The sequence below is a fragment of the Triticum urartu genome, chromosome 6 (genome assembly GCF_003073215.2).
Source record: "Triticum urartu cultivar G1812 chromosome 6, Tu2.1, whole genome shotgun sequence".
NCBI classification, from domain to species: Eukaryota; Viridiplantae; Streptophyta; class Magnoliopsida; order Poales; family Poaceae; genus Triticum; species Triticum urartu.
In genome coordinates this window covers 128,876,610-128,884,586 of record NC_053027.1, presented here as the reverse complement: position 1 = coordinate 128,884,586, position 7,977 = coordinate 128,876,610, and the positions used below count along the sequence as shown (strand labels likewise).

The window sequence follows — 7,977 nt, the reverse complement described above, 5'->3', positions numbered from 1 at the left end:
ACATCGCGCACCGTCTCCCAGATGAGGGGCAACTCATCCTCACCCCCAGGCCCCATGAGAGGGTGGTATTCCTCACCCATTTCCTCCGCGGACTGGGATTCCCTCTCCATCCCTTCATCCGGGGGCTCATGTTTTATTACGGCCTGGATTTCCATGATCTGGCCCCGAACTTCATCCTCAACATCTCGGCGTTTATCATCATGTGCGAGGCCTTCCTCCGCATCAAGCCCCACTTCGGCTTATGGCTGAAGACCTTCAACATCAAGCCGAAGGTGGTGGGCGGTCGCCAGGCGGAGTGTGGAGGCGCCATGGTGGGCAAGATGCCCAACATAACATGGCTCGAGGGCTCCTTTGTGGAAACCATAAAGGGGTGGCAATTGGGGTGGTTCTATATCACCGAGCCGCACGACCCCGCATGGGTAGCGGCCCCCGAGTTCCGATCTGGCATCCCCATGCGGCTCACTTCCTGGAAGGAGAAGGGCCTGTCCTGGGGTAATTCAAAAGAGCTGACCGGACTCCAGACATGTATTCAAAACATGGTGGACAAGAAGCTCAAGCTCGTTAACATAGTCCAGGTTATGCTCATCCGCCGGATACTCCCGTGCCAACAACGGGAGTTCACCTTGTGGGAGTTCAATCCGGCGCAGCATCGAACTTTGAACATGCTCTTCGATACAACTCATGAAGATGCTTGGAGGGTGTTGTTCAAGAGCGCCGAGGTCCCTCCCCCCATCACTGAGGATCATGGATTCAGCGCGAAGCGCCACGCTAGTGCAGTAAGTTGTTTTACCTTTCACAGGATACTTATTTTTATATAGATTGACTCTATGTGGGATCTAAACTCCCGTGCCTTCGACAGGACTGGCAGAAGATGGCCGGACAGATCGACTGTCCGACTCCTTTGCCCGAAGGCTCCACAGACGCCCTTCTGGCAAAGATGTTGACTCCAGCCCCTTATAAGGTGTCGGAGAAGACCAAGAAGGCCAAGGGAGCTCGAAAGAGTTCCCGACGCCAGGCGTCGTCGGACTCACCGTCCGATGACTCTGCGGCGCACTCTTCCCCCGAAGAAGAGGAAGAGGAAGAAGAGGCTCCTCCACCGACTGGGGGAGACAAGAAAAGGAAGGCCGCCCCAACTGGGGAGGCCGGAGGGTCCAAGAAGGGAAGGACTCTCCCTCCGGACAGCTCCACCGCCGCCGACGAAAGTGAAGACGAGTGGTTGCCCAAGGCCAAGCCCTCGGGGAGATCGTAAGTATTCGGATACCAAAGTTACCCATAGGATTCCTTTGTTGCACTACTTTTCCTAACGCCGAACTCAATTGTGCAGGCCGCCCCGAGCCAATATCGAGGTATCCTCGGACGGCTCCCTGGGCTCGTCGGACATGGATAGCGATCCAGTCCGGACCGCCACCTCCGCTCATCCAACCGACGACGCCGAGGTGCTATCTCAAGAGGCACCTGATCAAGGGGGGACAGTCCCGGAGGTGCCTCAAGGCGACCTTCCGGACTCCGGGAGCCGAGGGGACGGGGTCCCCGAGAGCTCCGAGTTCGGCCCTCAGCCGAACACCGCGCCGGACCCTCCAACGGTTCCGAGCTCGGGCAGGCGGTCCCCTTCTAAGGGGGGCAAAACGCCTATGCCGGTGACCTCTGCCCATCCGGAGGCACCGGACAACCTGCTGGAGGCGCTTCGCAGCGCTTCCATCGACGAGGAGCACCACACCATCATGAGTGCGGTGATCCAGAAGGTTCAGTCCGCCAAGAGCCACTACAAGAAAATTGAGATAATGTGACGAAAATCCTCATGAGGTGGTTGACAACGTCATCGAAATATCTAATGTGTGACGTTTTGAAGGTCGTGTCACTTATTACTATAAATCAGAGACGATTATTGTCACTGAATCGCCTGGGCCACTGAGCCACACCCGGTTGCCAATTTCTATGACGTGTTGGCAATTTTCATGATGAACCTACTACTGTCATCAATCATTACAAACGTAGCATTTTATTGGTGGTGTTCGTGAGCAATGGATATGGTAGCATAGCATCGCAGTTGTTTCATTGTATCAAAAAAGGAAATAATAGATTGGATGAGTATTGGCTTGGTAGGAAGAGTTTGAACCTGCAGGCTGCAGCACATCGTTCCCTACGGTACACGAGTTCGGAATTTTGGCGATCATTATGATTAGTTGGTATTTTTTTGTTATGCTTGCACGACATACATTTGTATTTAAGTCTTTTTTAGGGAAATTTGTATTTGTGTCTAACCCACATGTAGAGCACAAAATGAATCCAATTTTCCTAATGTTTTGATTAGACTATACAAGTACATGATACGTGCTTTTACTTTTTTTTATCAGATTATACACATACATGATACGCGCCTTTTTATCAGATTATACACGTACATGGTAGTACTTCTCAAACCCACTTTTTTCTTTTATAAAAAACATGTAGTATTTTTTGGCGTAAGTCAAGTCCACTAGTTTAAGGGTGGAATTGATTTGCCCTCCGGCGTGCCGAAAATGAAAATTTTGTAAGTTCCTTACGCGGGGTGGCAATTTTTTTGTGGAGCGAAGCCCATTTAACTACAAACCGGACGACCCTAATCCCCGTTATCCCATCTGCCGCCGTCTTCTTCCTTTCTCAATCCAGATCCGATCTTCGCCTCCCCTCCGCCGCTCCTCCCCCTCAACCCCCACGCTCCCACTCCCATCCACCTCCGCCGCCCTAACCATCGACGCAACAACCGCCCCCACCGACGGCCTCGAGTCCTCGGAGTAAGCCCCTGCAGCGCCCGTGGTGGCAGAGGAGCTGCCGCCACCGCAGGCAGTCGGGCCCGGGAGGTGGAGCCTCTGCACGAGCATTCGGTCTGGTGAAGCAACAGGACGACCCGCCTGTAGAACTCTGTGCGCCTTCTCTTCTGGACCCTCTCAGCTCGTCTATGGCGTGATCTCCGCTGGAGCTGCCGCGTTTCCTCCCGGATGCTATGCTCCTGAACGCGGCCAACCCCTCCAGCTCGTTGGTGCCTGCGTCGCCACCTTCTTGTCCCTCCTCGGTTGCCCACCGCAGTGGGAGCAGAGGTGCAGCCCGGCCGCGACGGACATCTCCTTCTCGCGCTCCTCGCGCCTCCCGGCGTCTGCTCGTCATCGTCAACCACCACTGCGAGCAAGCCAACCACCACGGCAACTGGATCTGCCATGAGGAGGACTATCCTCCATGGCCAACCCTCGGCCTGCCTCACCGTCAGATCTGCCATCCAGAGGCTCCACCCGCGAATGGTCGATGGATGCAGGGGTTCACCGGCCACCTAGATGACAACGAGCACCGTGAGGAGATCCCCTTTTCCAGTGGACTTGCTAGTGAAGAACTAATAACTTACTAAGATAATGAACACTTCAGTCAGTCTGTTTGAATTTTGTGTTATATAGATCAGCACCTTCTGTGATTTGGGGGCACTTTTATGTGCATAGATACTTGGCACTTTGAGAAATATTCCAGCAGCTTTTTTGTGCAGGTGCAACAAGTCAGTTTTAGTATCAACACTTTGAGAAATATAAAATTCTAGTGCAACCTGTATTTGCATTCTGAGTTAGCTGCTTGATTAGATGCATGCATGCGTGCTTTAGAAAAATACATATGCACATGTGAAATGGCTGCATTGTTAAGGTCCAGTTCCAAACAAATTTTGGCGGAATTCATTTAGTTAGTGTTGATGCCAAGCTGAAAGATATTTTGGCAATTCATTCAGTTCCATTCTTTGTCATATTTTGCAGCTTCAGGTGCTCAATCATGCCACTAGTTTCGTGAGATGGAAAGGAGGGCATTTCTTGCGGAAGATGAACACACGGCAAGGTGTATGCTAACCTAAGGAATGCACATATCGGAGGTTCTTTAACCATTATAACTCTAGCTCTGGGTTAGTTCTTTAACCATTATAACCAATTCTTGTGTTTATTTAATAATGTACTTCTCTATTTCGAATTCATAAATTGATAAATTGTGAGCTTCTTAGTGATACTCTCGTAACTTGTTGTCTTGTTTGTTTTCATTTAACAAAGATGCAATGTTGTTGTGTTTTGTTAATTTATAGGCACTGGGAGAAGTTAATTGTGAGACTTGAGCACAAGAGAGAGCACTTCAAGAGATAAAGAGGAAGCAACAAAAAGATCTGAATATGTGAAGAAGATTCAGCAAGACAAGAGCGAAGCCCGAAAAAGAAGCCACACAAAATGGATAAACTGATTGGCCTTCTCTTAAGGGCTCGAGCAACTTCGTAGTCCCAATCCAAACTTGTGCATGAAGGCCATTGGGGCAACAATTTTGTGGTCTTTAGTTCACTAAATATTAGTACTTTGCAACTTTTTATTGTCGAGCTTGTGTATCTGTGTTATTTCTATTTAGAGGATGATTTGGGTGAGATAATGGAATTTATAATATGATTTGTCTTTTATTTCAATCTATAATGTGACTTGGCTCTAACTTATTTATATAATGGGAATGAATGAGAATTCAATACTTGTTGTGATATGCATTTGGACTATATTCGATTTGATAATTTATTATAATTTAAATTAGAAATAATTTAAATATATCATGATTTGGGATGGCGTGGCATCAAGTCAGTGATGTTGCTCTGTCATTGAATATAGTAGACTAAGGCATATTGTCATCTAACATGTGACATTTATTGCATGTCACGGAAATACCAAAGTCGATGACGTAGAGGACGTCACCGAAGGTCCCATTTTCAGTGACGTTTAGTGCACGCGTCGTCACTATGAGTAATCTGTGACGGGGATTCTATGACGATGCTCATGACGCCCATAAAATGTCATGAAGGTGTATTTTGTGACGTTTTTGGCTATTCCATGACATTCTTTGGCTCGTCATAGTAGGCCTGATCTCTTGTAGTGAGCGGATTGACTGAAGCCTGTACTAGCCTTCTAACCGGCTTCGAGGTAAGTGCTTTTTAAAATGTAGTAGGAATATTACCGCATAGACAGTAGCCCCTGATGCTTTGTTCGGTGTTCACAAAGAAAAGCCGAATAGAGGATCAAATTATATCGCAGGAGTCTAATATAAGTATGTCAATATGCATATGCAGGCTTCGCTGCTGGCGTCCGCCGCACTAACTGCGGAGGTAGCCGTACTGAAGCAGGACCTCGACGGGTCCAAGAAAGAGCTCGGCCTTGTCAAGAGGCAGCTCGAGGAGAACGAGGGTAAGTAATACCCCGTCTATAGATATATGTATATATAAAAAAGGACGCGATTGCAAAATGACAGGATCATTGTATGTTTTTCCAGGGGCCACGACCGAGATGGCGACCCTGAAGCAAGCGCTGACCAAGGCTGAAGATACAGCGGCCAAGGAGCGCACCGAGCGAGAGAGGCACAAGGCTCGGGTGGGCGAGGTGCAGCAAGAGCTCCAGGCTCTCGTGACGAAGCACGAGGCGTTGGAGCTTGACTTGAAGACGCGAGAGTCTGAACTTGCCGCGGCCCATGAGAGCGCGAAGAGTGCCAAGGCCGAGACCCAGAAGGCCCTTCAGGAGATCTACGCGATGAAGAAGATAGCGGCGGGTAAGGCTTTCTATATGCAAAGCAAGCATGTAAGAGTGAATTACCGATTACTTACCCGAATCCGGAGCTCTTCAGGAGCATTCGCAGATTTTCCCCGCAGTGTGTCCGATGCTGCACAATTTTACCAGGCCGAGGATGGGAGCTCGACGGAGAAGCTGTTCTGGTCTGAGTATGCTGAGGCCGAACATCCGGTGCCAATGAGCGACCAGCTGAAGCAGATGGTCGAGCTACATAAGGCGGCCGATCAGGCCGTGAAGGGTTTCATAGTCCGGTTGTGGCCTGGCGACGCCCTTCCAAACAGCTTCTTCGGCCTGGTGAGGCGGCCGGTGGATGTCTGCCCATGGCTGGAGGTCGTCAAGCGATCCGTCTGCATTGAAGGTGCACGCCGGGCTTTCGCCCGTGTAAAAATGCAGTGGGTCAAGCTAGACGCCGTGAAGCTGATCAAGGAGGGGCCACCGGAGGGCAAGGAGCACTGCCACCCCAAGATGTACTACGAGGGTGTTCTGCCGGGTGCCTGTCTTATCGCGGATGAGTGTTCACAAAATGTAATATTTGAATGAGACTTGCTCGTTTGGTCTTGTATGTATGAAAACTTGTATCGTATTCGCTATGCAATGCTTGTTAGAATTTAAAATATTACCTTCTGTTTGGCTGTTTATCCAATCTGAGAGATGGCTAGTCCTCGGCTTCTCCCCCCATGCCACGAGTGCTGGGGTGTTCGGGATAAACCTGAGCACTCTTGTTCCCATGTTTGGGTCCTTCGAGGGAGGTATTCAGCACAACGAACAAGGCAACCGAACTAATGATGCTTTATCACTCTCACTTACCATAGAATTCTATAATTTTAAATTTCGGCGAAGCCCCTGGTATTCGGAAGGCCGAATTCGGGACGCGATACACGCCTGTAAGCCGGACAGAGCCGGCCCCTCGCCCTAAGCGGCATAAGTCTTTAAGGACTCGAAAAACCTCGCCGAACAGCGACCAGTCTCTCGCCTTATCATGACAGTTAGTTTTAGCTTTCTCTACTGAGGTGCTCAGCCTGGCAGAACCGGGGCACAATCGCAGTAGTTCTCCTGGCGCTACCTTAGCCGATAGAGCGGAACGTAAGGTACCAAAACATAGGAGCCGGGCAAAACTAACATTTGACCAAAGACATGATTCGGAGCTGATGCATATAATGCTATAAGTTCGAGGTGCCGCACTTGTGAAAGTGTTCGGACTTTTCACACCGCATTGTGGGGTACGTAAGCCCCTGGTGTATTGGCCATACTAGAGTGTACGGTTGCAAGGCGTCATTAATGAACACATAGATATATATATATATATAACAAGAATGCAATAATAGTCGTAATGTCATGCATTGTTTATTAAAAAATTGCATTAAAGCAGAGTGATACAGATGGCGCAATAAGCAAAAGAGTAGGACTACGTCCCTTCCAAGGGCGAGCTGAGGAATGATATGAAATCTGTAATCAACCTGGGAATTCCGTTGTATAACGTAGATGTCTGCCTCCTTGGTTGTTGTATCATGTGTTCGGCAATAGAGCTGCCGGACAGTGTTTCTAGAGATTAAAGTCCTGAAATAAAAAGAAAAATAACCAAATGGGAAGCCCCTAGTGCGGTTTAGGCCGCATTTTGGGGCATGCCGCAGTTGTACCCCCCCTCCCCACCTGTGCCCATGGTATTTTTAATGTGTAATTATGTACGCGCGACACGAATATCGCCGTTGGGCTGGGATTGGGGTGGCCGCCGTATTGCTACGCGAGCTCAGATCGCGCCAGGCGGTCTATTTGCCGATTGCCCCGAGCGCGCTTGAAGGTGTCTGGGCTTTGAAACGCCGAACTGGTAGATTGCCTTGAGAGGCTGCTGTGCGCTTCTGCTGCAAGGGCCGCGGTGTGCTCCTCTGTTCGGAGAGAGCGCTCTGTGTTTCCATTGACTGTAATAACTCCGCGAGGTCCTGGCATCTTGAGCTTGAGGTATGCATAATGCGGTACCATATTGAATCTAGCAAATGTGGTTCGTCTGAGCAGCGCGTGATAACCACTGCAGAACGATACTATATCGAAGATTAACTCTTCGCTTCGGAAGTTATCCGGGGATCCGAAGACCACTTCCAGTGTAATGGAGCCTGTGCAGTGGGCCTCTACGCCTGGAATGACGCCCTTAAAGGTCGTTTTTGTGGGTTTGATCCTTGAGGGGTCTATACCCATTTTGCGCACTGTGTCCTGATAAAGCAGGTTCAGGCTGCCGCCGCCGTCCATAAGGACTCGAGTGAGGTGAAATCCGTCGATGATTGGGTCTAGGACCAGTGCGGCGAATCCGCCATGACGGATACTAGTGGGGTGGTCCCTGCTATCGAAGGTAATCGGACAGGAGGACCAAGGGTTGAATTTTGGGGCGACT

General features: G+C 49.7%; 1 long non-coding RNA gene across 2 annotated transcripts; it reads left to right on the top strand.

Moving 5' to 3' along the window:
* Window positions 1-2,559: 2,559 nt before the first annotated feature.
* LOC125517189 lies at window positions 2,560-4,447 on the top strand. Of its 2 annotated transcripts, XR_007287464.1 has the most exons (3): window positions 2,594-3,323; window positions 3,771-3,913; window positions 4,088-4,447. It is a non-coding gene; the product is annotated as an uncharacterized LOC125517189 (long non-coding RNA). The 2 variants fall into 2 exon arrangements; XR_007287463.1 differs by having other exon boundaries at window positions 2,560-3,913.
* The last annotated feature ends 3,530 nt before the right edge of the window (window positions 4,448-7,977 follow it).